General features: G+C 44.7%; 1 protein-coding gene and 1 pseudogene across 6 annotated transcripts in view; both read left to right on the top strand.

Moving 5' to 3' along the window:
* Positions 1–19,949, top strand: part of gjc2 (gap junction protein gamma 2) — a 294,735-nt gene that overhangs the window by 184,903 nt on the left and 89,883 nt on the right. Inside the window, exon 1 of one of the 6 annotated variants that reach the window (XM_070881723.1) lies at positions 17,634–17,691. The exons of the other annotated variants lie outside the window; for them this stretch is intronic. The gene's annotated coding sequence lies outside the window, so the exon portion shown is untranslated. Of the gene's footprint in view, positions 1–17,633; positions 17,692–19,949 lie in introns of those variants that run through there. 6 annotated transcript variants of the gene reach the window in all.
* LOC139264823 (U2 spliceosomal RNA) lies at positions 14,999–15,235 on the top strand (annotated as a pseudogene).

Genomic DNA, 19,949 nt, shown 5'->3' with positions numbered 1-19,949 from the left:
TATACTCTAGTCGAGGAGTATTACCTACTTGGAGTGGATATTGGGAAATCGCGCACTGAGCCCATACTTTTCTCAGATCCTCGCCAGGAGTATACGTTCCTGTAAAGGCACACACCCACTTTTGTACCCCACTTTCCCTCCCTCGCATGTTTCCTATAGCAGCCACACCCTGGGTGTTGAGAATAAATAAGAAGTTGATGATTTAGAGAACAGTTCAGTGTTGATTGAGAATGAGCGAACTGTTGGAGTAAAATTATATAACTTGTGCATTAAGAAAACAAACCATAGAAGACTTTGTGTTAACGTGTAACATCTCATTAGTTCTTTTTCCTGATAGACTAACAGAATTTGCAAATGTCTGGGAAAATACTAGGCACTCAGTTTAAATAGGCTCAAGCAGGATTTGTGGAATCGTCTGACACTAAATTTATGGCTGTGTAGATTGTAACTTAACAGTCAATCACGTGCACTTCGCTGTGGAAAGCTGCTGAACAGCTTGAATTTCAGTTCTTTGTTTTTAATTCCATCCTGGTGGGCCATAATTACACCAGACCATAATATAAAATTAAACATTTTCCAGGGGGAATACACCCTCTTTTAAGAATACACATATTCGTACAAGCTGGAGTGGAACCACTTGCAATGAGTACGTACAATTTTAAGTTTGATGCTGATGCCTCCTGAATATTATTAGAACTTTCCTTGTTTTTATTGAATAATAATCCTTTTTCTCCCCTTCCCTCCTTTCATGGAAACATTGGGGCCAATTTTCATCTTGCTGTTGACCTGTTTTGGGGATGAAACAGGATGGTAGTGAAACAAACATTGTAAAAGAGAATATGATGCCAGCTGCCCAACGTCTTCACACCCACTGCAATTTTAGAGGAGACTTTGAAATAGACTGTGCAAATCATAGAATCACAGAAATTAACAATACGGAAGGAGGCCATTTCGGCCCATCGTGTCCACGCCGGCCGACAAACAGCTAACCAGCCTAATCCCATTTTCCAGCTCTTGGTCTAAAGCCTTGTCAGTTACAGCACTCCAAGTGCATATCCAGGTACTTTATAAATATGGTGAAGGTTTCTGCCTCTACCACCCTTTCAGGCAGTGAGTTCCAGATCCTCACGACCGTCTGGGTGAAAACATTTTCCCTCAAATCCCCTCTAAACCTCCCACCAATTATTTTAAATCTATGCCCCCTGGTTGTTGATCCCACTGCTAAGGGAACTAGATCCTTCCTATCCACTCTATCAAGGCCCCTCATAATTTTATACACCTCAGTAATATATGCCTCAAAACAACCAAAGCAGGCAGGAACCTTATTATATTTAAATTGGGTCCTATGACATATTTAGGACCTCGATGCAATTTTGGTGGTGTCATCATAGGCGGTCCCTCAAAACGAGGATGACTTGCTTCCATGCCAAAAATGGATGAGTTCACAGGTATTTTAATGAAGGACCCGAACTACATCCTCAAGGGTGGAAGATGCCTGTGCGTGGATTTTTTTAACGTGTGGTGGCCGTTGCACACCAGCCACCACATGGGCTTGACAGAGCTAGGTCTTGGTCCAGGATTACCCAAGACGACTGGAGACCAGCTCTGCTACACGGACCTAGTGCGCACACATATCGCAGTGTGGGCTGGCCCATGCTACCCCTGGGCCCCTAACACTTTGTAGAGATTATGGCCTGAAATTTAATGGGGAGGCAGGTTGTGAGCAGCAGGAGGGGGCGGGGAGGGGGTTCCGAAGCAGGAGAACGGGTTTCCCGCAGGCCCTGCCAAATTTAACAGCTTTGGTGTGTATATAGAATGGATAGGGTAAGATTTTTTTCAATTATTTTTGACTGGTGCGTGAATACTCCTTCTGGCCGCACAAACATTGTCCTATCCACAGCCTGGCCCTCCCCCAGTATCGCTTGCCCCCACCCAGGGTGTCCCTGTGGAAGTGCTGCCAGATTTCCTTCCCATCTCCCCGACTCTCATAATACGATCGGGCAAATTATTGTCCAAATATCCTTCCCCCACCCACCCTACCTGTTGCAGGGTTACAGACCTAGAGCTGGTAATTGGGATTAGACCGGATAACCTTTTGTTGTCCGGCGTAGATATAATGGTAAGTACTGCAGAGAATCGAATACAGCCAGGGTGATTGCCTGGATGAGTCAGAGAGGAATTTTCCCAGATTTTTTTTTCTCCCTAAAGTGGCCTGGGTTTTTAATCTGGTTTTTGTCTCTCCCAGGAGTTCACATGGCTCCGGTTGGGGTGGAGTGTAGAATATTTCAGCATAAGGGGTATCGCAGTTGTCTGAGGTGGACTGGTTGGGATGGGTGCTCTTTGCCTTTCCTTCATTGTTCATGGGTTTATATGTAACCTTCAGGGCTGCTGACCGAGGGCCGGGCGGGTCTTTGTCGTCCGAAATGGTCTCCTTCTGCACTGCAAATTTCTGTTATTGTCCAATTAGTGCTGGCATCCTGCTAATTTTAATATAATGAGGTGATTTTTTTTTCTCTGGAGAAGATCATTAAAGTTGTTGTGATGAAGAAAGGGGATGATTTAGAGGTGAGCACAAGATTCTTAATCATTCTTCTTTCATATCAGAAGCCAGTCAAGCGTGGCGAGGACAGGGGTGTGGGGATGCGACCTGCATCTATCGGCAGATCCACATACACCCTTAATAACTTTATTAATGTCTTTGTAACAGTTGACTCAATAAAACTCAACAAAGGAAATACATTTATCATGAAATTCAGCATCTTGTAGAACTGAGTCGTCATCATTATAGGCAGTCCCTCGAAGCAAGGATGACTTGCTTCCACGCCAAAAAGGGATGAGTTCACAGGTGTTTCAATGAAGGACCTAATATTTCAGATCCCGAAGTACATCTTGGAGGGCGGAACATGCCTGTGCGTGGATTTTTTTAACGTGTGGTGGCCGTTGCACACCAGCCACCACACGGGCTTGACAGAGCTAGGTCTTGGTCCAGTGGCAAGGATTACCCAAGACGAACTGGAGACCAGCTCTGCTGCACGAACCGAGCATACACACACATCGCTGTGTGGGCTGGCCCGTGCTCCCCTGGGCCCTCGTCTCTTCTGGGCCCCAGACTCGCGCCTCTCCTGGGCCCCGGTCACTTCCCTCTATAAACTCTTGCTGCTCCTTCGCCCCTCCTGCCCGCACTGCAATCAGCGACCTGACTTCGCAGCCGTCTCTCTCCTGCAGCAGCTCGCGCTGCTCCCTGCAGAGGTATGCCGCCTCACGCTGCTCCCTCCAATGGCCCCGGCCTGCTGATGGTCTTGCAGGCCGGGACCGCGCCGATTTCTGGGCCGGACACTGAGTACAGTGTCAGTGCAAGGACATAACTTATCCAAATTTGGATGGTGACATTAAATTGGATATAAACAGCATTGCATGATTGAGTCTCAAGTAAGATCATGTCTGTCAATATAATTAAAAGTTTTGCACCTGTACGACAAATGAACGTAGAGTCCCAACTGGTTTTTCAATTGGTCGGTGTTAACTTTGTTATATTATAGGTCACATGCTTAGTAGTGACTAATCTGATTACAATACTGCTGTCCGATTAAAGGTGTAAAGGTAAAATATTTTACTTGGAGATCAGATCCTCACTAACATGCATAACTACTGAAAGTAGTGTGCTTCTGCTGAGACAGGTGGTGGTTTCTAAATTTTATTCCACGTTGGTGGAACAGCTGTTTCCACCGGGCTGGTTTTCCGGAGATGAATACTGAATGTGTCTTTTTCATTGTTACTTGTGCACATACGTTCCAAATCAGTTTATCCCTTGAGTTATAAATTAGTTATATTTAAAATCAAATTGGAAGAAGTGGGTTAGAAACTGGCCCTTCACCTCTGTGACTTAATTTAAATTCAGGCCCAGACTGATGTAATGACTGATGTCTCTTTTATCTCTGTTGGGTGTAAGAATTTGGCATAAAACGGGTTTGGACAATTTCAACTCATTTCCGAGCATGTTTTCGCATAGGATTTCCCAAATTGTGCATTAATTGACAGTAAAATCTCAATCCTAGGCCACATAATTATTGCTGTGACAATAGGAGAATCATCTTTAGTTCCCCGGACTCGAAGATGATTTGCTTCCATGCTAAAATGAGTTCTAAGGTGACTGATGAAACCAATGTGGGATCTTCAGTCTCTGGGAACATGGCTGGGGTGCTTGATTTGTCATACGCTCCTTCCGATGTTTGTACTTGGCTTCTGCGTACTACCGGCGAAGAGACTCAAAGTATTCGTCGGCTTCTCTGATGCTTCTCCTCCACTTTGAGTGGTCTTAGGCCAGGGATTCCCAAAAGGCGGTGGGGATGTTACATATTTTTCAAGGAGGCTTTGAGGGTGTCCTTGGAGCGTTTTCTCTGCCCTCCTGGGACTCGCTTGCCATGACGGAGCTCGGAGTAGAATGCTTGCTTCGGGAATCTTGTGTCAGGCATGCGGACAATGTGGCCTGACCATCGGAGCTGATTTAGCGCGATCAATGCTTCGATGCTGGTCTGCGAGAGAACATTGGCATTAGTGCGCCTATCCTGCCAATGAACTTGCAGGATTTTGCGGAGGCAGCGTAGGTGGTACTTCTCCACTGCTTTGAGGTGCCTACTGTACATAGTCCATATATCCGAAGCATATAGGAGGGCAGGTGTCACTACTGCTCTGTCGACCATGAGCTTGGTACCGGGTTTGAGATCCTGGTCTTCGAACACTCTCTTCCTCAGGCGGCCGAAATCTGCACTGGCACACTGAAGGCGGTGTTGGACTTCGTTATCGATGTCTGTCCTTGCTGATAGCAGGCTCCCAAGGTATGGGAAGTGGTCCATGTTGCAATAGGAGATGCTGTCCTAATGTTGGTGTTGAAGACATTGTTATGGCAGTTACAAGTAGTTTTTCTCTACCATAACTCGATTTGAGTGCCCAAAATGGAAAGTGTTTCATTCTCCGGCACTAACATTCTTCACCTGGATGAGCACACAATTTGCACTAGAAAAGAAAAATTGTAGATTAATTGTAATTTTTAGGGATATAAATTTGAATTAAAATAAATCTTCAATTTCTGCATGTTTTGATTCTTTGCAGCTGGTTTGGGTCTTGAGTACTTTGCACTGAAATTCAAAACCCATACAATGCTGTTTATCTTATAAATATTAAAACATTTTTCCGGGAATAGAATCCTGAGAACAAATGGATTCAGATCAACATCTGAGAGCATTATCTTTGAAAACACACACATTATTCCAGACTGCTCCTATTGATAAATTACAACAAAATGTAAATACAGGATTAACCTCCCTTATCCGAACCCTCGGGACCTGGCCTGTTCTGGATAAGGGATTTTTCCGGACGAGGGGTGGTCACATTAAATTGGATGGTACAGGTACTGATCAAGGAACTGGCTGGCTTGGGGCTGGGAGTATGGCAGAGAGATCATGGGGAGATGGAGCGGTGGTTCGCGGGGTTAGGCCAGCGATTGCGGGAGTTGGCATCGAGGAAGAACTTCAATTTGTTCATGTCGGAGTTCTGCGCATGCGCCACCCGGTGGCCAGGAATGGTTCTGGACGAGGGGTGGTTCTGGATAAGGGAGGTTCAACCTGTAATTTATTTTTCCATCCAATTTTTCCCACTTGTCTCTCCTGATGGCACTTAATCAAGCTGCGATGGGTGCTGGCATTGCACCAATACCTCAGTCGTTGCCACTCTACCAATGACATAGGTAAAAAAAGGGATGAGTTCCTACGAAATGAATTTAAGGAGCTAGGAGCTAAATTAAAAAGTAGGACCTCAAAAGTAGTAATCTCGGGATTGCTACCAGTGCCACGTGCTAGTCAGAGTAGGAATCGCAGGATAGCTCAGATGAATACGTGGCTTGAGCAATGGTGCAGCAGGGAGGGATTCAAATTCCTGGGGCATTGGAACCGGTTCTGGGGGAGGTGGGACCAGTACAATCCGGACGGTCTGCACCTGGGCAGAATCGGAACCAATGTCCTCGGGGGAGTGTTTGCTAGTGCTGTTGGGGAGGAGTTAAACTAATATGGCAGGGGGATGGGAACCAATGCAGGGAGATAGAGGGAAACAAAAAGGAGGCAAAAACAAAAGACAGAAAGGAGATGAGGAAAAGTGGAGGGCAGAGAAACCCAAGGCAAAGAACAAAAAGGGCCATTGTACAGCAATGTACGAGGCGGGAGTCGAGAGAGGCAGCGGCCGATAAAAGGCTCAGCAGTCCGGGGAGCGTCGAGAGAGGCAGCGGCCTATAAAAGGCTCAGCAGTCCGGGGAGCGTCGAGAGAGGCGGGAGTCGAGAGAGGCGTAGCGGTGCAGCTCCAGCTGGGAGAGAAGGCAAAAAAGTAGAAGGAAATCAAAAGGTGACGTCACAGCCAACGTGGTAAGTGATTGGCTGCTGATTGGTGAGTAGTTTTTCTTTTTCTTTATTAGTCAGTAACTTTTAACATTGTTGTCGGCAATTTAAGTGTATCTAAGGGTTAAGTCATGGCAGGACAGCTCGGTCACGTGATATGCTCCTCCTGTACCATGTGGGAACACGGGGACAACACCAGTGTCCCTGACGACTACATGTGCGGGAAGTGTGTCCACCTCCGGCTACTGACGGTCCGCGTTGCGGAGTTGGAGCTGAAGGTGGATTCACTCTGGAGCATCCACGATGCTGAGAATGACGTGAGTATCACGTGTAGCGAGTTGGTCTTACTGCAGGAGAAGGGTCCACAGCCAGCGAGGGAATGGAAGACCAGCAGGAAGAGTAGTGCAAGGAAGGTAGTGCAGGGGTCCCCTGTGGTCATCCCCCTGCAAAACAGATACACCGCTTTGAGTACTGTTGAGGGGGATGACTCATCAGGGGAGGGCAGCAGCAGCCAAGTTCATGGCACCGTGGCTGGCTCTGTTGCACAGGAGGGCAGGAAAAAGAGTGGAAGAGCGATAGTGATAGGGGATTCAATTGTAAGGGGAATAGATAGGCGTTTCTGCGGCCGCAACCGAGACTCCAGGATGGTATGTTGCCTCCCTGGCGCAAGGGTCAAGGATGTCTCGGAGCGGGTGGAGGACATTCTAAAAAGGGAGGGAGAACAGCCAGTTGTCGTGGTGCACGTTGGTACCAATGACATAGGTAAAAAAAGGGATGAGTTCCTACGAAATGAATTTAAGGAGCTAGGAGCTAAATTAAAAAGTAGGACCTCAAAAGTAGTAATCTCGGGATTGCTACCAGTGCCACGTGCTAGTCAGAGTAGGAATCGCAGGATAGCTCAGATGAATACGTGGCTTGAGCAATGGTGCAGCAGGGAGGGATTCAAATTCCTGGGGCATTGGAACCGGTTCTGGGGGAGGTGGGACCAGTACGATCCGGACGGTCTGCACCTGGGCAGAATCGGAACCAATGTCCTCGGGGGAGTGTTTGCTAGTGCTGTTGGGGAGGAGTTAAACTAATATGGCAGGGGGATGGGAACCAATGCAGGGAGATAGAGGGAAACAAAAAGGAGGCAAAAACAAAAGACAGAAAGCAGATGAGGAAAAGTGGAGGGCAGAGAAACCCAAGGCAAAGAACAAAAAGGGCCATTGTACAGCAAAATTCTAAAAGGACAGAGGGTGTTAAAAAAACAAGCCTAAAGGCTTTGTGTCTTAATGCAAGGAGTATCCGCAATAAGGTGGATGAATTAACTGTGCAAATAGATGTTAACAAATATGATGTGATTGGGATTACGGAGACGTGGCTCCAGGATGAGCAGGGCTGGGAACTCAACATCCAGGGGTATTCAACATTCAGGAAGGATAGAATAAAAGGAAAAGGAGGTGGGGTAGCATTGCTGGTTAAGGAGGAGATTAAGGCAATAGTTAGGAAGGACATTAGCTTGGATGATGTGGAATCTATATGGGTAGAGCTGCAGAACACCAAAGGGCAAAAAACGTTAGTGGGAGTTGTGTACAGACCTCCAAACAGTAGTAGTGATGTTGGGGAGGGCATCAAACAGGAAATTAGGGGTGCGTGCAATAAAGGTGCAGCAGTTATAATGGGTGACTTTAATATGCACATAGATTGGGCTAACCAAACTGGAAGCAATACGGTGGAGGAGGATTTTCTGGAGTGCATAAGGGATGGTTTTTTAGACCAATATGTCGAGGAACCAACTAGGGGGGAGGCCATCTTAGACTGGGTGTTATGTAATGAGAAAGGATTAATTAGCAATCTCGTTGTGCGAGGCCCCTTGGGGAAGAGTGACCATAATATGGTGGAATTCTGCATTAGGATGGAGAATGAAACAGTTAATTCAGAGACCATGGTCCAGAACTTAAAGAAGGCTAACTTTGAAGGTATGAGGCGTGAATTGGCTGAGATGGATTGGCGAATGATACTTGAGGGGTTGACTGTGGATGGGCAATGGCAGACATTTAGAGACCGCATGGATGAACTACAACAATTGTACATTCCTGTCTGGCATAGAAATAAAAAAGGGAAGGTGGCTCAACCGTGGCTATCAAGGGAAATCAGGGATAGTATTAAAGCCAAGGAAGTGGCATACAAATTGGCCAGAAATAGCAGCGAACCTGGGGACTGGGAGAAATTTAGAACTCAGCAGAGGAGGACAAAGGGTTTGATTAGGGCAGGGAAAATGGAGTATGAGAAGAAGCTTGCAGGGAACATTAAGACGGATTGCAAAAGTTTCTATAGATATGTAAAGAGAAAAAGGTTAGTAAAGACAAATGTAGGTCCCCTGCAGTCAGAATCAGGGGAAGTCATAACGGGGAACAAAGAAATGGCGGACCAATTGAACAAGTACTTTGGTTCGGTATTCACGAAGGAGGACACGAACAACCTTCCGGTTATAAAAGGGGTCGGGGGGTCTAGTAAGGAGGAGGAACTGAGGGAAATCCTTATTAGCCGGGAAATTGTGTTGGGGAAATTGATGGGATTGAAGGCCGATAAATCCCCAGGGCCTGATGGACTGCATCCCAGAGTACTTAAGGAGGTGGCCTTGGAAATAGTGGATGCGTTGACAGTCATTTTCCAACATTCCATTGACTCTGGATCAGTTCCTATGGAGTGGAGGGTAGCCAATGTAACCCCACTTTTTAAAAAAGGAGGGAGAGAGAAAACAGGGAATTATAGACCGGTCAGCCTGACATCGGTAGTGGGTAAAATGATGGAATCAATTATTAAGGATGTCATAGCAGTGCATTTGGAAAGAGGTGACATGATAGGTCCAAGTCAGCATGGATTTGTGAAAGGGAAATCATGCTTGACAAATCTTCTGGAATTTTTTGAGGATGTTTCCAGTAGAGTGGATAAGGGAGAACCAGTTGATGTGGTATATTTGGACTTTCAGAAGGCGTTCGACAAGGTCCCACACAAGAGATTGATGTGCAAAGTTAGAGCACATGGGATTGGGGGTAGTGTACTGACATGGATTGAGAACTGGTTGTCAGACAGGAAGCAAAGAGTAGGAGTAAATGGGTACTTTTCAGAATGGCAGGCAGTGACTAGTGGGGTACCGCAAGGTTCTGTGCTGGGGCCCCAGCTGTTTACACTGTACATTAATGATTTAGATGAGGGGATTAAATGTCGTATCTCCAAATTTGCGGATGACACTAAGTTGGGTGGCAGTGTGAGCTGCGAGGAGGATGCTGTGAGGCTGCAGAGCGACTTGGATAGGTTAGGTGAGTGGGCAAATGCATGGCAGATGAAGTATAATGTGGATAAATGTGAGGTTATCCACTTTGGTGGTAAAAACAGAGAGACAGACTATTATCTGAATGGTGACAGATTAGGAAAAGGGGAGGTGCAAAGAGACCTGGGTGTCATGGTACATCAGTCATTGAAGGTTGGCATGCAGGTGCAGCAGGCGGTTAAGAAAGCAAATGGCATGTTGGCCTTCATAGCAAGGGGATTTGAGTACAGGGGCAGGGAGGTGTTGCTACAGTTGTACAGGGCATTGGTGAGGCCACACCTGGAGTATTGTGTACAGTTTTGGTCTCCTAACCTGAGGAAGGACATTCTTGCTATTGAGGGAGTGCAGCGAAGGTTCACCAGACTGATTCCCGGGATGGCGGGACTGACCTATCAAGAAAGACTGGATCAACTGGGCTTGTATTCACTGGAGTTCAGAAGAATGAGAGGGGACCTCATAGAAACATATAAAATTCTGACGGGGTTAGACAGGTTAGATGCAGGAAGAATGTTCCCAATGTTGGGGAAGTCCAGAACCAGGGGTCACAGTCTAAGGATAAGGGGTAAGCCATTTAGGACCGAGATGCGGAGGAACTTCTTCACCCAGAGAGTGGTGAACCTGTGGAATTCTCTACCACAGAAAGTTGTTGAGGCCAATTCACTAAATATATTCAAAAAGGAGTTAGATGAGGTCCTTACTGCTAGGGGGATCAAGGGGTATGGCGAGAAAGCAGGAATGGGGTACTGAAGTTGAATGTTCAGCCATGAACTCATTGAATGGCGGTGCAGGCTAGAAGGGCCGAATGGCCTACTCCTGCACCTATTTTCTATGTTTCTATGTTTCATGTTTGTGCTGATGCATCCTATCACTGCCATTCTTCAGGACTTTTCAAACATATTTTGCTGAGTTCAGTCAAGCATGGTACTGTAGTGCTGTTTCCCACTTTGTGCATGTTAGTATTTTACCGATCCTGAGTAAGATATTCACTACTGCACCTGCCTTCATTCAGTCAGTGGTAATACTTCCACATTTCAGAGATCGAAATCGTGTGCATAAAAGTAACATATTTTTCTTTAAATGTTTTTCATGCCATTTTACCTTCTCTTGAATATGTTTGCTTATTGATGAAGTAAAGGTGCTAACAATTTCTGTTACTTATCCCAGCTTGCCATTCTTAGTGTGCTAGCCTAGACCATGAAAGTTGTTAGATTATTCAACAGTGGAAAGCATCACAGGCAAGACCAATCCTGTTCATGTCTGATGTTCACAGACACCTTTTCAGCACAGATCACTGCACAGCAATTAGGCATGGAGACTCCCTAGTTGTGTTTTTTTCCGCTCTCTACCCAGCAAAGAGGTCTATTTAAAAGTACTGTATTAACTATTACTTCACCATCAGACCGCCCCGCTCTGCGCCCCACAACCCACCCACCCTCAACCTGGGTAAGTCACCAAAATTATGCGGTGGTTCGCAGCGTGATGGATACATGTACTTAACGGGGAGGTTTCTTCTGACTATGCTTGGAAAAATTGTAAATTAACTCTTTCTAAACATGCTTACAATGTTGCTACACTTAGCAAACAAAGACATTTTTCCTCCCTCGTGCCTGCACAACAACAGAACAACTACTTGTATTTATATAGCGCCTTTAACATAGTAAAATGTCCCAAGGCACTTCACAGGAGTGTTATAAGACAAAAATTTGACACCAAACCACATAAGAAGAAATTATGGCAGATGACCAAAAGCTTAAGGAGCGTCTAAAAGGAGGAAGGAGAAGCGGAGAGGTTTAGGGAGGGAGTTCTAGAGCTTCGGGTCTAGGCAGCTGAAGGCACGGCCACCGACGGTTGAGTGATTATCATCAGGGATGCTCAAGAGGGCAGAATTTGTGGAGTACAGAAATCTCTGAGCAGGGGGGTGGGTTGTGAGGCTGAAGGAGATTAGAGATGGGGAGGGACAAAGCCATGGAGGGATTTGAAAACCAGGATGAGAATTTTGAAATCGAGGCGTTGCTTAACCGGGAGCTAATGGAGGTCCGCGAGCATAGGGGTGAAGGATTTGGTGTGAGTTAGGACACGGGCTGCCGAGTTTTGGATGACCTCAAGTTTACGTCGGGTAGAATATGGGAGGCCAGTCAGAAGTGCGTTAGAATAGTCAAGACGGTCCAAAAGCGGGCAGAGGAAACGTTACAAGGACACCCTCAAAGCCTCCCTGATGAAGTGCAACAATCCCCACTGACACCTGGGAGTCCCTGGCCAAAAACCGCCCTAAGTGGAGGGCACTGAGCACCTCGAGTCTCATTGCCGAGAGCATGCAGAAATCAAGCGCAGGCAGCGGAAAGAGCGTACTGCAAACCTGTCCCACCCACCCCTTCCCTCAACGACTATCTGTCCCACCTGTGACAGGGACTGTGGTTCTCGTATTGGACTGTTCAGCCACCTAAGGACTTATTTTTAAAGTGGAAGCAAGTCTTCCTCGATTCTGAGGGACTGCCTATGATGATGATGAGTCAAGTCTAGAGGTAACAAAGGCATGGATGAAGATTTCAGCAGCAAATGAGCTGAGGCAGGGGCAGAGACGGGCGATGTTACGGAGGTGGAAATAAGCAGTCTTAGCTATGCCACAGATATGTAGTCGGAAGCTCATTTCAGGGTCGCAAGCAGTCTAGTTCAGCCTCCGACAGATGCTAGGAAAAGGGATGGAGTCGGTGGCTAGGGAACGAAGTTTGTGGCGAGGATCAAAGACAATGGCTTCGGTCTTCCCAATATTTAATTGAAGAAAATTCCTGCTCATCCAGTACTGGATGTTGGACGAGCAGTCTGACAATTTAGAGACAGTGGAGGGGTCGAGATAAGTGGTGGTAAAGTAGAGCTGGGTGTCATCAGCATACATATGGAACCAAAATCACCCACTGTGAGTGAGATAGCAACAAATAATCTCGGGTCTAAGATTGGTCTCAACAAATACTATCTATAAATTGAGCTGCTTAAAATTTGAAAAATTACAATCCTTTTCTCTCCTGTTGAACTACAGCCAAAGTCTGAAATACTCTTAAGGCTTCACCCAAATAGCCATTCTTTGTGTGATTCTACTAATCTGCATACCTGCACTTGATAGATTCTGGAGTCAATATACAGATAACAGAACAGAAAATGCTGGATATCTCAGCGGGTCAGGCAGCATCTGTGGAGAGAAACAGAGTTAACGTTTCAGGTCGATGACCCTTCGTCAGAACTGGCAAAAGTTCGAAATTGACAGACTTTTAAGGAGCACTGAAGGGGGGAGGGGAGGAGAGGAAAGGTCAAAAGGGAAATTCTGTGATCTGGTGAAAGACAAGAGAGAGTTGAGAGACAAAAGGGATGATGGACCAACTGGAGATGCTAATGGCAGAAGTTAGAAAAAGATGAGTTTAGATTGGGTGTGAATGGTGGAATAATTACCAGCTGCCTTGGGAAACAGAGAGAAAAAAATACATAAGAGCGGGGGAGGTGGGGTTTTAAAAAAAAAGGAGGATAGGGAGCAAAATATGGGCAACAGTTATGGTCTGAAATTGTTGAACTCTGTTGAGTCCAGAAGGCTGTAAAGTGCCTAAATGAAAGATGAGGTGCTATTCCTCAAGCTTGTGTGAACAGGGGTGAAATATGATTAGAACTGACCGGGGGATGGCATAAGTAGCATCAGTTCTGAAGTTTCCTTTTAAAGCGGCCTAATTCATTTGGACTTGTTATGAGTACCTACTCTGTATTTTTGTAAATCTTTCTTCTTCAGCTTCTTTGCTGTTTTTCCACTAACCAACTTGTAGTCAGCTTCTTATTTGCTAACTCTGTATTTCCCCAGTAGTTAATTCCATACTCTCTCAACCCTCTGTTTTTAAAAAAAAAAAAGGTTTTCACAATTTCTGTCTTTATTGTCTCAAAACTGTGCACAGTATTACAACTGTGGCTGTACTAAAGTTTCATATAGATTCACCATTACTTTTATATTCTATGGGACCGAAATTGCCCCCTTCTAAGGTCCATTACCGCCTCAAAGCGCTTCGCTGATGACGCACCCTTCCGCCCCTCTCCCGACGCATTTACGCCACTCAGCCGCCCCAAACACCGTCCCAACGATTTAAAAACATTTTTAAGAGGGCAATTTCAATCGATTCTCCGCCCCATCGATTTCAGGCGGAGAATCATCACTTAATTCGAACTATCCGCCATGTTTGGGGCAGAGGGCATTTTCGGCCCCTATATTTCGCGCCATAAAATGCAGTATTCCACTTGCCTCACTTCCCTCTGCTCTTCTGCATTATTCAACTTTCTCCCCCCCCCCCCCCCCCCTCCCCATTCATAGTATAATTATTGATTTTTACCAAAATGTACCACTTTGTGACATTGCTAGTTTGTGAATCTCTGATACCCCGGCAATTGGCATGATTCATTAATTTTGTGTCAATCCATAGTGCCATCATTGTTCCAAGGCAAAATAGCTTGGAGGACAAAGACTATTCACTGTGGCTGCTTGCCCCATTGAGGCACCCAAAAATAAGGTTGGAAGAGTGATATAATGAGGCACAAACTGCTCTCGGGGTCTTGGCGAAGCAAGCCATCAATATCCTGAAGCAAGGGTTCAAATGGATACCTTTATCGATCAAGGGAGAGATGCCAGAAACAGGCATCTCACACAAGGCAGCCTGGGGTTGAGTATCGGCCTTTTGGCTAAGATCATGCGTAACTGACCTGACAGGGGAGTAACCATGACCCCAAAGTGGTTCTCCCTGGATCAGGAAGATGGTTCTCCTATGCTTTTTGGAAATAGGAGGTGGGTGGGGTGGCTTGACCCATCCACCTCCACGGAGGTGTGTGGGGGGGCCTGACCCATCCACCTCCATGGCACGAACCTGGTATTGCAGTACTTCCAGGAACGGTGCAGTGGCTCTAGGCCTTTTGGCTAAGAGCATTGGCGCAGAGTGATCCTTGATGTGTGCAAGGTGACCTCTGGCGTTTGTGATTTGACAAAGAATTGGAAAGATTGGCTACGAATAAAAAAAAAAATAATAAAAAAAAATAGTTGCTTTTGGGTGGGGTGGTTTGACCCATCCACCTCCACGGAGGTGTGTGGGGGTGCTGACCCATTCACCTCCATGGCACGAACCTGGTATTGCAGTACTTCCAGGAACGGTGCAGTGGCTCTAGGCCTTTTGGCTAAGAGCATTGGCGCAGAGTGATCCTTGATGTGTGCAAGGTGACCTCTGGCGTTTGTGATCTGACAAAGAATTGGAAAGATTGGCTACGATTTAAAAAAAAAAATAAAAAAAATTTGTTGCCTTTTGGCTAAGATCAAGTGTAGTATCTGTTCTTCTCGGCCTTTTGGCTAAGATCATGCGTAACTGACCTGACAGGGGAGTAACCATGACCCTAACGTGGTTCTCCCTGGATCAGGAAGGTGATTCTCCTATGCTTTTTGGAAATAGGAGGTGGGTGGGGTGGCTTGACCCATCCACCTCCACGGAGGTGTGTGGGGTTGCTGACCCATCCACCTCCATGGCACGAACCTGGTATTGCAGTACTTCCAGGAACGGTGCTTGGGCTCTAGGCCTTTTGGCTAAGAGCATTAGCGCAGGGTGATCCTTGATGTGTGCAAGGTGACCCCTGGCGTTTGTGATCTGACAAAGAATTGGAAAGATTGGCTATGAATACATTTTTTTTTTTTAATTTGTTGCAAGATTGTCACCAGATAACCTCATCAACTGCCACTTAGGGTGGAAGCATGGAGGAATGTTGCTTGTTTACATGTTTGGTTCACTCATTTTTATAATGAACCTTTCAGGTTGATTTGCCTCTTTGATCATGTCATCTGGTGTTTTTATTTTAACCATAAGCATTTTTTTTATTAAAAGAGGACTGCCAGCTGGGACTGGTGAACTGCGCTGTTTAGGTTTTCAATTTCATATAAACCACTTAAAACTTTTCTTCAGTTTTTAATTTATTAACAAGAAAATAATTAGATTCTTGTAAGAAATATAAAAATAAACAGGCAAATGGTATCCCTGGCAAAATATTGCCTCTACGACCTATTTGTAACAAAATCATAAACATATTGGCCCAGATTTTGCAGTAGGAATAATGGTGAGGCTATCAGCTTGGGACTTATAGGGACCAAATTGGACAGCAACTTCCGGCCTCTGCACATGCACAGTTAAACGTGGAAATCAGGAAGTTGCTGTCCAATTTGCTCTGCTCCTCCACAAGCTTCGCTCTTAACAGTATCGCACCGAAAGATTTGGCATTCAAACACATGAAGGGCGTGAAGTTGCTGTACTTACCCACTAAACACACCAGAAAAAGTTTGGGCTTGTCCATTCAAGTGAAGTGTGATATGTCTTAATTATTGCCAAACAATCTCTCCAACACTGAAAATTAACTTTTACAGATGTGAAGTCTCATTCCTTCTGATTTTAATTGTTGGAGATTATTTTTTTAATTAAATTAAATAGTAAAATATCTCTTAATCACTTCTTTCTTTCCCTCTCTTTATTTCGCTTTCTGTACATGATTTTACATTGAATTAATTATTCTAACTTACCCTTCCTAGTTTAGACTCCATGTGACTCAGTTAGGATCCTTCAATCTGATTGGTTGAGGAGAAACGCTGTTGCTTGACCTGTTCACACAGGTCCCAGATACCCTTTAGAGCGCGCTCCGCTGTATCACACTCCCAATGACTAACATGTTGTGCAAAAGCCCACGAAAAGTCTGTGGACAGCTTTAAGCGTAATTAACAGCGAGTGCCGTTTGTTTGCCGCTGATTGCAGAATTTGAACCATTGAAGAATGTTCTAGAAATAGCATAAGATTGGTGCTTAGTGATGTTTTTGGACTGATATCACAAGTTCCGTTACTCTGTGGTTTTAGTTTCTCCGTTTCCAGCCAACTATTCTTTGTAACACATTAAGATTACTTCAGAACTAGAAAATCCTACTTGCCAACTAACCAGACACCAATTTAATTTCCGGCTCTAATAGCTTTATATATACATGAGGGAAAGAATTATCAAGCTTAGAAGCAGTACCAATGTACTCCCACCATCTCCTGTTTTTTTTCATTCATTCCTGGGATGTGGGCTTTGCTGACATTTATTGCTCTTGAGAAGGAGCCGGTTGAACCACTGCAGTCTGTGTGGTGAAGGTGCTCCCACAGTGCTGTTAGGGAGGGAGTTCCAGGATTTTGATCCAGCGATGATGAAGGAACAGCCAATATATTTCCAAGTCAGGATGGTGTGTAACTTGGAGGGGAACTTGCAGGTGATGGTGCTCCCATGCTCCTGCTGCCCTTATCCTTCTAGGTGGTAGAGGTCGCAGATTTGGGAGGTGCTGCCGAAGAAGCCGTGGCTAGTTGCTGCAGTGCATTTTGTAGATGGTACACACTGCAGCCATGGTGCGCCGGTGGTGGAGGGAGTGAATATTTAAGGTGGTGAATGAGGTGCCAATCAAGCGGGCTGCTTTGCCCAGGTTGGTGTCGAGCTTCTTAAGTGCTATTGGAGCTGCACTCATCCAGGCAAGTAGCAAGTCCTAACTTGTGCCTTGTAGATGGTGGAAAGGCTTTGGGGAGTCGGGAGGTGAGACACTCGCCGCAGAATACCCGCTCTTGTTGCCACAGTATTTATGTGACTCGTCCAGTCACTGGAGACTGGAGGGAAGTATACAGTGGTGTCCCACAAATGTCTCTATTAGGACCATTGCTCTTTTTGAGCTATATTTCTGGTCAATGGTGACCCCCAGGATGTTAATTTGTTTGTTTCTTTATGCTTCTGCTTGCTTGTAGCTTACAACTCTATCCCAATACAAATGCTGGAAATCTGAAGTAAAAACACAAACTCCATCTGTGGTGAGAGAAGCAGAGTTAATGTTTGAGGTCGATGACATTTCATCAAAACTGGAAGATGTTCGAGAACACTTGTGTTTAACAGAAGTAAAAGGAGAAAGAATTAGCCTAGAAATTATTATTGGTGAGATAAGCGGATGAATACTTAACAGGTTCATTAGACATTCCTTTGCCTGCTAATTTAGTGGAAGTATAAACCCATTTGAAATAAATAAATAATCGTCTGCATTAAGATATAGTGTATAGGGGGCTGTCAAAGAATGAGGTTCATTCACCAAAATTGCCAACAGTCATATTCACACTAGCTTTCTGATCTAAAAATACAATAAACCTGATCCAAAACAAATGTAATCATCCAGCACTTGGTCACTTCCCAATGCAATCTAATAGCGTTACCATGTGATTGTACAGTTTTCAATGAAAATAACCCAACTTCCCTTGTGCTCACTGGGTTGAAATTAGCAATCATTGCACTTCCTATTCTCACTCATTCTTTTTTTTAGGAACTCAAAACTCCTCAGTCTTCACCTCCTCCTCCAATCTACAGGCTTTTAAGTTAAATTTGACGATATTTAATTACTACTTCATTTATCTCATTTTCAGCCACGGTGGTGTATTGAGGGCCTTGGCCCTTCACTTAGGTTTCTTAATCATAAAAATTATAATGAATGGTAATTCAAACAAAGGCAGATTAAAGGATCTGGCTCTTAAAAGGCCTGCCTACTCCAAATGTTCAGCATCATTTCAATCATACATAATCATTTATATTATCAAGCTACTTGTGAGTTGACAAGTTGGACAAAAAGTTATTAAAAAATGTAAACCTTAAAGGATCAAATCCTGCCTTTGTGCTAAATGAGGCCCTGTTTTCTCCAGCTGCACAAACCAGCTCCAATATAATTTGGCCCTGAGCTGAGGTTTGGGGCTATTGCGGCAAATGATCAAAAGTCCTTGAATAAAGGCAGTAGTAATAAAGTTTGACAGTCTTCTGATGGGAAGAAAGATTTAATGAACTACAAACATGCTGTAGTGCTTAAAGGTTACCGATTGAGGATGCGAAGGTTAGGGAGAAATAAAGAACAGATTTGTTTCTGCATACATCCGTACTAGAGTCTACATATCTTACCAAGTTAAATGGTGGGATCAATCTGTCCCAAATCACTATGGTTGATGAGCTAGTGTTAATGAAGTAGACAAATTAATTGGTAAATTCTACAAAAATCATCCAAATTAAATTACCAACAATAGCAGTAAGGATGTTGTATTTATTTATATTATGCATGCCATTGTATGTGTCGTGTGTGCTACCACATTGGCCTACTTCCATTTGTATGTTCTTATTCAGCCCTCATTGCCTATTCCACCATTCATTTAGATCATGGCTGATCTTTGATGAAATAACAGAAAGCATTGATAATGGTAGTACAGTTGATGATCTGCATATGGACTTTCAAAAGCCATTTATGTAAAATGCCACAAACTAGATTTATTACCAAAATTGACTAAGAGAGATAGCGAAGAGTCGTGGTCAATGTTTGTTTTTCAGACTGGAGGGAAGTATACAGTGCTGTCCCACAAATGTCTGTATTAGGACCACTGCTCTTTTTGATATTATAAATAACCTGGACTTGGGTAGCGCAACAAACGTTTTTTTCACTCCAAGGCCAATTTCGCACCCATGCCAGCGTATACAAAACATATAATTCGAATTGACCGCCCCCAAACCCAGCGCGGGGCAATTTTGGCACCAAAGTTTTGAAATGTAGTTAACTGTGAGGCAAATAGTAGCAGACTTGAAGGAGGACATAGACAGACTGGTGAAATGGACAGACACATGGCAGATGAAATTTAAGTCGGAGAAATGTGAGTGATGCATTCTGGAAGATAGAATGAGGAGAGGCAATATAAAGTCAATGGTACAAATTTAAAAGAGGTACAGGAACAGAGGGTTCATATACATAAATCTTTGAAGGTGGCATAACATGATCAAGCTTAAAAAAGCATCCGGGGTCCTTGGCTTTATAAATAGAGACATAGAGTACGAAAGCAAGGAAGTTATGCAAAAACTTTATCATTCACAGGCTAGGACTCAGATAAAGTATTGTGTCTAATTCTGAGCACCACAGTTTAGGAAAGATGTCAAGGCTTTGGAGAGAGTGCAGTAGAGGTTTACTAGCATGATACCAACGATGCTCAATCACTCCCTCACTTCCACCTTTGGTTTTACTGGGGGCAAGGGCATCATTCATATCTCCCACCCTGGTCGTTCTCCATGATACAGCCCCTTTCCTTGCTTCCATAAGTCCAGTGGACACAGAGTAGAACATTTAAGGCAGGCAAATGGTTTAGGCAATCATCGCCACATCTGGTTGGACCACATAA

This window comes from Pristiophorus japonicus, chromosome 5, assembly GCF_044704955.1.
Source record: "Pristiophorus japonicus isolate sPriJap1 chromosome 5, sPriJap1.hap1, whole genome shotgun sequence".
Lineage (NCBI taxonomy): Eukaryota > Metazoa > Chordata > Chondrichthyes > Pristiophoridae > Pristiophorus > Pristiophorus japonicus.
This window is presented reverse-complemented; position numbering and strand designations above follow the sequence as displayed.